Source organism: Helianthus annuus, chromosome 17 (genome assembly GCF_002127325.2).
Source record: "Helianthus annuus cultivar XRQ/B chromosome 17, HanXRQr2.0-SUNRISE, whole genome shotgun sequence".
Lineage (NCBI taxonomy): Eukaryota > Viridiplantae > Streptophyta > Magnoliopsida > Asterales > Asteraceae > Helianthus > Helianthus annuus.
The window spans coordinates 185,728,934-185,740,263 of record NC_035449.2 but is presented as its reverse complement, the minus strand read 5'-3'; the positions used below and the strand labels follow the sequence as shown (position 1 = coordinate 185,740,263).

Here is an 11,330-nt window from a genome sequence, read left to right as displayed (position 1 = left end):
GTTTATTACAGGGGTTGAATGAATCTAATAAAAAATTATATTTTTAAACAAACTAACGGATATACTCGATATATGATGGATAGAGTGATTATGATTATGATGATGGTTCTTATAAATGTCACGTAAACATAGTGAATACCGTATTTGAGTTGAGAGTTGAACACGAAAATAAAAGTATATAAAACCAATAAACATCAATTAATGTTTTTGTAAACATTTTCGACATATTTTAGTTTAACAAAATAAATAAATCATTTATATTATATTAATTTATATTTAGTGTAATTGTTAGTTTCAACATAAATAATTTTGGAATCTAATAAATATCTCAAAATATTATATTATCTCTTATACGAATTGTTTAAATTTATATTAAATTTAATTTTATATTTATCTTTTAATTAATATCTTATCTCTTATACGAAATGTTTAAATTTATATTAAATTTAATTTTATAATTATCTTTTAATTAATATCTTATCCCTTATACGAGTTGTTTAAATTTATATTAAATTTAATTTTATACTTATTTTTTAATTAGTATTAATTCCTAAAAAATAGATGGCTTCAATAAATGACATGTGTGCTCTCATTGGTTTCTTTTATTATATAGTATAGATTCCCGTCAAAATAACTAATTTTACTTATATATTATCCAGGAAAACTTATTAGAAAATATTATATAACATTGTTTTACTAGAATGTGTCTTAAAAATAAATGAACTATATTTTAAATATTTTAGAAACAATCAATACCTAATAGACTTTTTTATGCAACAAATGTTTAAAATATTACAAATAAACAAAAGATAGTTAACATAAAAATCATTTATTAATATACTAAAACGTAATATTATATTTTATAAAATGTAATGCTTAAAAATCATTTTATAATGCTTAAAAATCATTTATTAATATACTAAAACGTAATATTATATTTTAAACCACAATTTTGTATATATTGTCCACGATATATAATGCTTAAAAATCATTTATTAATATACTAAAACATAATATTATATTTTATAAAATTTAATGTTAAAATTTCTATTTCTAATACTCTTAAATTGCCACCGACATACATATACATATAATATTGTAGTTAAATGTTAATTGCTTTTTCATGCCACTATTTATATAATATTGTAGTTAAATGTTAATTGCTTTTTCATACCTTTGTTTTTTCTGCATTTTACTTCAGTATAAGGGGTGTTTGGCCATAGTATTTTTGCCCAATATTTACAATATATTGTATCAAAGAATTACGCATGGGATAAGATACGTAATTTGATACATTATATTATATGCAACCTTAGTTAGATAAGCCCATGATTATGTATGTATTTTTAGGTACGTAGGTATATAAATTCAAGTTGTTCAACGTTTCGACGTAATTTTGTTTTTGAAATAAGTCAGGATAAATATAAATTTCAACGTAAATTTTTTTATAAATGAGTTAGGTTAAATATAATACGTTTTCATACTTATTTTATAAATGTTTTTGGTTGGTCTACATTTTGACGTAAAATTTGCTCCAAACCGAGTGGGGTCAAATATACTACGTTTCGTTCAACGGTATGAATTAAAGTTTCTTTACGTTTCGACTCCGTCGCAACGCGCGACAGGTAAAAGTAATATTATGTTACGTCTTACACCTCATGAGTCACGACTTTGGTCCTTTAACTTTGCAAAACTCTCATGTTTACCCAATATGTTTTCTTTTGTCATTTGGTGTTTTTTTCTTTTATAAAAGCTCTAATTAATCTCTTTTGATTACTCATGTCGGTTTTTCCTTTATAAACGTTTAATGTTTTTTTTTTTTTAATTTTCCTATGTGTGAGTCAGGTCACATATAATACGTTATGATTGTACAATATAAATTTAATTTACTTTACCTTTTGATCTAACCGCAACGGGTTAATTGAATTAAATCAAATACCTTTTCATATGATTAACGCATAACATAACGCTTAAACTAATCAATTTGATTTGCAACGAGCCCGCAGAGCATCGCCCGCGGGGCATATTACTAGTTTTACATTAAAAATGAATTGTTTTTTAAAAACATCATTATATTTGTCCAATTCTTGATGTCTTTTTATTATTTATTCAAATAATTATTAATAAAGGTAACTAATGTTTATTTCTTGCAAAGAAAAACATATATAAAGAAATTATATAATCATCTAAAAACAACCGTTAACAATTACTAGTGTGAATTATAAGTTTTGACCTCTATCTATATAATAAGTTTCAAAGGATGTTTTTTGTCTTTAAAATTGACGAATTTTGTACTTTACGCTTATAAATATTACACGTTATATCATTTAAATCTAATCCAATTAGTTTTTTACCTATTAAATGAGATTATGTGTTTATCAGATGAGGGTATATTCGTCTTTTCCATCACCCTCTACATTTCCCCCAACCTAAATAACCCTAGATCATGTGCCATCCCAAATTTCCCCTCTCTATCCCAATTGCCACTACCACCCACCACCTCAATCAAAATGATGGGTTTTTGTTGGTGCACGAGATTTGTGGTAATATCTTTTTTCTCTAATATTTTTTATTTGCTTTCAACAACTTATTAAGTTCATGAAACTTTGACCTTTTATAATGCTTGTTTCATTAGGTTAAGAAACCACTCAAACCAGCATACTTGTTTAAAACACCCCATCGAGTAGAGAAGCTATCAACAAATGTATTTGCGGATCACTAAGGTACGCTCAAGTATTTATGTTGTCTATTTATATCTATACTATATTATATATCTATACTATATTATAATGCATGAGGGAGGGTTATTTTAAGATATCCAAATAATAAGAACTTTTTCCCCTTTATTTATAGAAATACCCATAAAATAAGGGTAGTTTGGTCTTTTAAACATTATTTATTTTTTATCCCCTAAACTTATTATACTTAAATCCTTGACTTTTAACAAAATTATAGATAATTAGTTACACTTTTACCCCTCCAAAACAAACTTATAATTTTTTTAAGTATTATAGAAATATCTTATAAACTATAATATCTAAAAAAAAATCCAAAGATAGTATAACGACCTACTCATTTTTGTCGACGTTTCGGTAGTTGTCTTGTTCAATATTGACGCACGGATTAAAATGTACAAGTTAATGATGCTTTAGTGTACAAGTAATTAAGAAAATAACAATTCATACTAATACTATTGTCGGATATAACTAATTAAACAACTTTTTAATACTTTAGTCAAATATCAACAATAATTCCTAGTTTAAAGGGTGAGAAAATTTTATCTATACAAGTGATTAAAGCTTTTTGTACAACATATTCAAGCTAAATCTTTTAAAAGTATGTAGCCGGTCAATTGGCTCCGTGTTTTTAATTTTAAAATTTGAAATTTACACCATCTACTCTTAGTTCTCTCTTTCATGCTTCTCACATTTTGAAATTCGAATTCTCTGCTCCAAGTTTTCTCGCACCATTCTTTCATCTTCTTTTAACTGAAACCCAAAATCGCAACTATGGTCAGATCTTGAAGCATTTTGGATCTCAAAATCGTTGTTTGGAGGCCACAATCCAACATGCAAGAGGCTGAGAGGTGTGGGTTTTCTCATAATCGAGAGAAGGATGAAGGGCAACGATAAACTGGGTTCTGATAGGATTTTCAAGGGTACTTTTTTTCTTTCTTTAGCTTATTGGCTCGCTTGAAGCCCTAATTCGCGGCCGGCGTCTCCACATGTGCCGACTTTTTTTAGTTAGGATTTCTATTTAGGTTTGGACCTATAACATATTTCATTAAATGTTATTACTCTTGATTTGTGTTTGTTAGTTTTGGGGAACTAGACTTGTGTAATTTGAAGTTAAAGATTTTAGGTATTTTGGTAAGCTGGTAACTAGGTAGTCGTATGTTTTGTGTAGCTTAGAGTTAGGATTTAAGTCTTAAAGGGTACAATGGAGTAATATTAACTACTTACATAGTTAAACCCACAACGTTGTTATTACTTTTTGCAAATGTCTGGTCTTTCATAGCTCCATTTGTGTTAAGAGATATGTACTGTCAGTTTGTCTCAAAAAAGGAAAGAAAGCCAAAGCTCAAACTTTGAAAGTAATCTTTGTGGTCTTGGTTATGTATGTTTCATTGTTTATTCTAGACCTATCTCCTCGAAATTTTGTTGCATAAATTATAGAATGGCTCCTTTAAGCTCTCAAAATCAGGACCAACTAATTTCGCCGATCCTTATTTGGATCGTTTCCATGTTCATGTAGGTGGATCACCTCAATATAAGGTGGATAGAAAGTTGGGTAAAGATGGATTTGGTTAGGTATTTGTAGGTCGTTGTGGTTGTGTTTATGGTGGAACTGATTGCATATCAGGTGTCTGGTGCCTGGAGGTAATGTTTTTGAACCAACTAAGTTTCGGGCTCTCTTAATATGTTCTTTTTTTTTTAATAAAGTCTGATTTCTAAAGTCAATTTGCATTTATTTTGTTTGTGGCAGCTAGCTATAAAGTTTGAGCATAGAAACCGCAAAGGCTGCATTTATGGTTCTCCTTATGAGTAGCAAGTTTACAAGTATGTGCAAGTTCTTTCGAACATATTTACATAGTTTATTTTCATAGTTAAAAAGTGACATTTGGGCTTTTTGGTGAAACAGTACTCTGGGTGGCAGTCACGGAGTGCCTAACGTTCACTATATAGGAAAGCAAGGAGACTACTTTGACATGAAAAAAAGTTTTTTTTTCATATAGAAAAATAAACGTTTCAACACAGTATTAATCATTTTGTTTCGTATTTTTTCTTGCATGCTAACATCATGATGTCTAATTGTCACACCCCGACCACGTAAAACAACAAAACGTGGCGGAAACGTCGGGGAGTGTTGTAACAGAATCATTGTTTCACAACCATGGATTAAACAAATTTCATTTTATTGAATTAAATGAGTTACAATGTCTTAACAATAAAGAAACATAACAAAAATTAACTAGTCTTGCATCTTTTAATGTCACTAAGGTCTCGTCCAATCCTATGTGAGCATGCATCAATATCATCATCAAATATCATCAACTATTGTACCTGAAACACATGTGAAAATACGCCAGCATAAAAATGCCGGCGAGTACATAGGTTTTATGAAAAATAGGATCCATGACTTAGGTTTAAGAAAATGTTTAACCAAAAACTTGTCATGAATCCAGTTTAAGTGTTTGCTTTTATAAAACGTTTGAAAATCAATGATAGATATGTATAGTAAAAAGAATGATGTAAGGTTAAGTGAATAACCAAGTAAAAATGAGTTTGTATAAAACAAACCGTTTTGTAAAACAATGTCTTGTGAAAAATATGTTATTTGTGTAAAAATGTATAAATCCAAATGAATGATTTAAATAACGCTACGCCATGTAATATAATACAAGCACTTATATATAGGAAGTACCAACGGCGTATCCACCATGCTTGTATCACATTACACACGTCTCGTTACTCAAATCACTTACCCACATAAACCACCAATGTAAATTGCCCATGTCTAAACCGTCGTCAAATGCCAATCAAGTATTGTGTAAACAAAATGTCATCTATGGCAAGTGAAATATGTAACAACCAAACCATAGGTAAGAATGCACAAACAATGTACTAAGTATGCGACGGATGGACATACATAGCATGATACCAAGTATAAGATGTCTTGTAAAACGATGTACTAAGTATGATGAACATACATAGCATGAAATGTTATGTAAAACGATGTACTAAGTATGCACACAATGGGCATACATAGCATGTGATGTAAAATGTACTAAGTATGATGAACATACATAGCATGAAATGTTATGTAAAACGATGTACTAAGTATGCACACAATGGGCATACATAGCAAAAACATAATGAAATCATGTACTAATAGTGTACTAATGAACATAGCAAGTATATGATATAAAAGCATGAAATCATGAAAGTAACAAGTAGGCACATGTGTTTCACCCCAAAATGTTTGAAAAACAGTAAAAGAGGGGTCTATGTACTCACTTGAGGGTGCTTAGAAGTCTTAGGATAACCACCAAGCAAAGCTAGAAGATCACGGAATCAAACGGCACCTATATAGGTATCTACATTAATAAACGGACCTATCGGAGGATCGGGTAGTACAAGGGTTCGTAAACCAAATAAGTATGGGAACTTATGTAATATGGTTTAAGAAAGCCTACGTACTAAAACGAAACCTATCCTAAGTGCTTTTGACCCATTACGACCCGTTTAGGTAGCTTACGCCACTTTAACGCGTCGTTTGCGTAAAACGCGTTTGGAATGCCTAACTAGTCCTATGACAAGCAAGATATGCCTTAACATGTTTAATATTGTTGTTAAATCAGTTTAGATGTCAAAAATTTCGTTACATAGACTTAAAATGAATTTATGCGTAAAAAGGGCATTTTGGTAATTTACCTAAGGCATATAAACTACCTATCATATAACTAACTAAACGTCGTGACCATAAGGTATAACCTCGGAAGGTTATTCCCTATACAACTATGGTCACCTAATGTGTTTGGTCGGATCCTAAAGATCGACCAATGGGTCGGGTTCGTAAGCATAAGCGATTGATTAGATCGCTTACCTTTACGACCCTAAACAAGCACAAATCTAAAAGCGACGAGCTAAACATGCTAGAACATGTTTAGTAAAGTTAGAAAACAGGTTTGGTATTAAAACAAACGGTTTTAATACCCTAGAGTAGTTTGGTTACAAAATACGCGAGAAAACGCATTTTGGCCGAAACTACGACTCGTCACTGAGCCTAGATAACGTGGTAATCAGTAGGTATAGTTACTAGGGACTATAACCATCGTGATTACGCTCACGTTATGAAGTTCAAACGAACTTCGCATTGACCATAAACTGGTTAATGCAGAAAGTCAAACGCAGTTTGACTTTAACGCTAAAACGAATGAAAAACGCGAAAGAATACTTACAGAAGGTCCCCGCAAGATTCGAACCCGATTCACTCTCAGGTAGGAAGCATATACTTCCACTTAGAGAGTGTAGAATCAGATTCAAATGTGAGGAAGAATGAAATGGGTGAGGGGTATTTATAGATTTCCTTGAACCGTTAAGATCGTTCGTCGAAAAACGTGATTTGATCTAGACCTTACATGTGGGCACATGGTTTTCAAAAACCATGGGAGCCCCTAATGTGGACTATGTTCATTGAATACCATCCCATGGTTTTGCAAAACCATGGGTGAAAACCATTAACACTTCAAAATGGACTAGGTTCATTGAATCTGCCAGAAATTTCAAAAATGGTCCCTACACTTGTAAAACTTGATTGTTTTTGGCATTTTTAAACCCCTTTAACCTCATTTCAAGGCTCTAAAATGATATTAAAGTATAGGGAACTTAAAATATGCTCAAAGACATCACGGATGTCGGTTCGTTTGGTCGTACGGTTGCGTTATTCGCTTAATTACGACGGGAGTCGTAACGAACGCAAAAACGATCCAAATTAAGCGACGAATGGAATTTATCATACCAAACACTAAAATAAAATATTTTAATGCTTACATAAATTTTTGGAAGTCCGGAAGTATTCAGAACGTAAAATATGCGCGAAAATGCAAACTTATGCACTTTTTGACGCTTTTAGTCCCAGAATGAGCATAAAGTTTATTTTTGCGCACCAAACACCTCAAGGCCTATTTCTAAGCTATGTAAAGGATATTTAGGGCATATTTAACTTATAATCAAGTTCCGGAAGGTCTGTTACAGTACAAATTGACATACTTTCGCAGTTTGTCGAATTTAGTCCCTGTAAGCGAATAAACTTGATTTCGGCATACCAAACCATTCAAAATTTATTTCTAAGTTATGTAAGGGTTATTTAAGGTATGTTAAGCCTATTTCACTGTTCCGGAGTGTTTGTTGCATTAAAATGGTTATATTTACGCATCAGATCGCGTATAACCTTCCAGAAAGCGATTTAAAGCCCGAAATCGAACAAGAATTGATATGTGCAAAAGATACACATGTTTATACAAATCCCAACTATGAAATACAATATTTCATTGGTTTGGTATTTGTTTGATGGTCGTGGTGACACAGGTGTCACACTAATACTCTTATATATCGTTGGTCATTAATAAATGGCTACAACGACTAGAGATCGATGTAAACGTTGATGAGTAATTCAATATGTTTGAGTGGCCCACTTAGCTAGGAGATCGATACAAACCTTCGAGAAGCACACATGTAAGTGATGTTCTCTTATTTCTCATCTTGGAATAGTGTTTTTAATGCTTTGTGTGCGAATTGATATAAATGTAAACCGGTAAATTGCAGAAGCAAACCTGGTGGCAGATTTGGTGAATCTCTGACTTTGAGAAATCTAATCAAAGGTCAAAGAACTTATTTGGGACAAACATAGGTTAGTTGTTGATTATCGCATAATCAGTTCCAAAACACGCTTTGTCTTCTCTGTGGCACGACAGGCATGTCAGAGTGCTTGCTTTCATGGTCCTAGAGGACTAGCTGATTGTACGGTGCATCATCAGAGATTTCACATACCTCAGATGCGTCTCAAATTGACACGGTCTGCATGCTGCCTATGTTGCGAACAGTCAAACATATCAGATGGGACGCTCGGCCGGGCTACAAAATGATAAAAACATGTCAGTTTTGTAACCCCAACAGCTGATCACGATTTATCATCAGTAAGACCTCCTTACATTGATATGAAAGATCCATAAACATATAAGAGATTGAAAATTTCATTTTTCTAGCCAACCAGGTCATCATCAAGGAAAGGATACGGTGATATACATGACCTATGGTGATGCAATCACGTACTCATAATTTTATTTGAAGTAACAAATTAAAAGTTGATTAATAGTGTGTTTAATTAGATTGCAGATGCAGAGTTATGAATGGATCTAGCTGAAACATTCCCCATTTGGCTGCAGTGTTTCATAGTCAGTTGCAAAACCACATGTGCAGTTCATAGGTTCTTGAATGATTGGATTTGGGAAAGAGAGTTTAGCCACACACCAAAGTGCAGACTCTGGCTCACTATGAGGCGGTGGTGGTCTAGTTGGTGGCGGGTATAAAATCGGTGGCTCAAATAGAGGTGGTGCAGGTATGAACCTTGTAGATGAAGGATATGAAGATGTTGGTGGGCATGGTTCATTATTATAAGGAGGGCTTAGACCAGGGCTCGGCTCATAGTTTTATGGAGGGGTTAGACCAGGGCTCGGCTCATAGTTTTATGTAGGGGTCAGACCAGGGCTCGGTTCATAGTTTTAAGGTGGTCTCAGACCAGGGTCACGTTCATGCAATTTGCTATGTCATTGAGCTGAATGTAGAAGACTACTGATGTTATTTGAAACTCATGGTGGAATCTTGCGTTTGCTAATGATCAGTGTATCTACAACTGGTTGATCTGGTAGGAACAGATTGATAGTGAAAAACGAAATACTGCTCCTACAACTGGTTGATCTGGTAGGACTTAGGAGCAAGTCGATTTGGTAATTTGTGTTTTCTAACTCTTGTCACTGTGGTCTTGTAAGTTAGTTTACACGTTCATTGCTTGAGCTTTCATATAAGTAATACTAAATACTGTTACAGTTAGTACTCTGTTGAGCTTTTGATTATATGATATTGGTGGACCAGTAAGAAAATATTATGTAAATTCTTGATTGTTGTGGAGTTGCTTTAGTATCATATAGGCTTTTATAGGACCATAGAAACTGACTGAAAGAAATCTAATTAGGAAATTCTGGAATATCGTAGTTGTTTCTTGGATTTGACGTACCATTTAAAAGCAGTTAGCACGCAGTCACAGGAATTGTTTGATCAACGACATATCTGTCTTTTTTTGTTGGAATTATTCTACTAGCTCATGAACTAATATGCATAAATTGGTCGTATTTACTCAACTTTTAGATGTCTAGCATGAATTGATCGTATTTACTAACTTTTAGATGTCTCTAAAAACAATCCGTAAATCTTTTATCATGCAACTAATATGCATTAAACAAGAAAAACTAGGAATCATGAAGTCCCATATCGCCCAACTTGTAGAAATTCTAAAGGAAAGGGAGAAAAAGACCATTGCATTTTTTTTCTTTTACTATCCCACTTTGGCCGTTGAAGTAAAATCTCATTGGCATTTGCCTTATATAATGAGGGGATTTGGCTGAAAAAATTAAGTTTTTTACATATTCAGCATAAGCTAAATAGCCCAGCTAACTTGTTTGGTCTAAGTTAATTTCTTAGCGCAAATTAGTTTGACAATTAATTAATTGAAACCTACAAAGAGGAGACTAAAGATATAATGCTACATATGTAAAAAGTTATTATTTGATAAACGTTTATTTATTTGTTGTAATGCGTTAAATAAAATCAAAGTACTGCATAAAACCCAAGTACTACAAAAATGTTAAAATGAGTTTAGAGTAGTATTACATAACAATTAGTTTAGTGCAACTGTATAGAAATGAAATTAATAGAATCTAACAAAAAACCATCAATCTAACAAATAAATCGAACTGATTACGAAAATTGATTGGTTAACAAAATAGACTCGCCATTGATTTCGGCTTTAGTTGAGGAAAATAACTGAAACGGTCGAACCATGTAAACCACAATGAAAACTAATCGATGACTTCGCTTGTGACGTATATCCACCAGAATGATGGTAAAATAAATAGTATACGAATAAGAAAACTACCAGAAATAAATACTCCAATGCAATGTGTCACCCCCGCTGCATCGCGCGGGCACCCTACCAGTTATAATGTATGAGTGAGTGACATTTTAAGAAACTCAAAAAGTAAAAAATTTTCGCACTTAATTTATAGATGCACACCTAAAATGACGGTAAATTGGTCTTTTAAACACTAATTATATTTTAGCCTTCAATCTTATTATATTTGAATCCCTGAATTTTATCATAACTATAGATGATTAGTTACGCTCCCCCCTCTATAACAAACTTATAATTCTTTTACGTATTTTTACCATATCTTATAAACTATAATATTTTAAAAAATCTACAGGTACCGTGACGACCTACACATTTTCGCCGACGTTCCAATAGTTTTTTTGGTCAGTATTGACATGCAGATTAAAAGGTACAAGTAGACGATGCATTAGTATACAAGTGATTAAAGCCCAACGTACTTGGTCATTATCTCAAAACGTTTAATAGCTACAAAATGAAGTGATTAAATCTCATCAATTTAATCATCTCATCTAGATTACACTTTAATTCATCATCTTTAACAAAATTATAGATAAGTAGTTTGTAGCTACACTTTATCTCCTTATAAAAACTAACTCTCCACC

General features: G+C 32.3%; 2 long non-coding RNA genes across 2 annotated transcripts; both read left to right on the top strand.

The window, feature by feature from the left end:
• The first annotated feature begins 3,389 nt into the window (after positions 1–3,389).
• Positions 3,390–4,712, top strand: LOC118488966. The gene is made up of 3 exons (XR_004885452.1): positions 3,390–4,379; positions 4,486–4,559; positions 4,642–4,712. It is a non-coding gene; the product is annotated as an uncharacterized LOC118488966 (long non-coding RNA).
• A 3,746-nt stretch (positions 4,713–8,458) lies between these two features.
• Positions 8,459–9,611, top strand: LOC110921819. Its single transcript, XR_002582665.2, has 2 exons — positions 8,459–8,698; positions 8,891–9,611. It is a non-coding gene; the product is annotated as an uncharacterized LOC110921819 (long non-coding RNA).
• Positions 9,612–11,330: the final 1,719 nt, after the last annotated feature.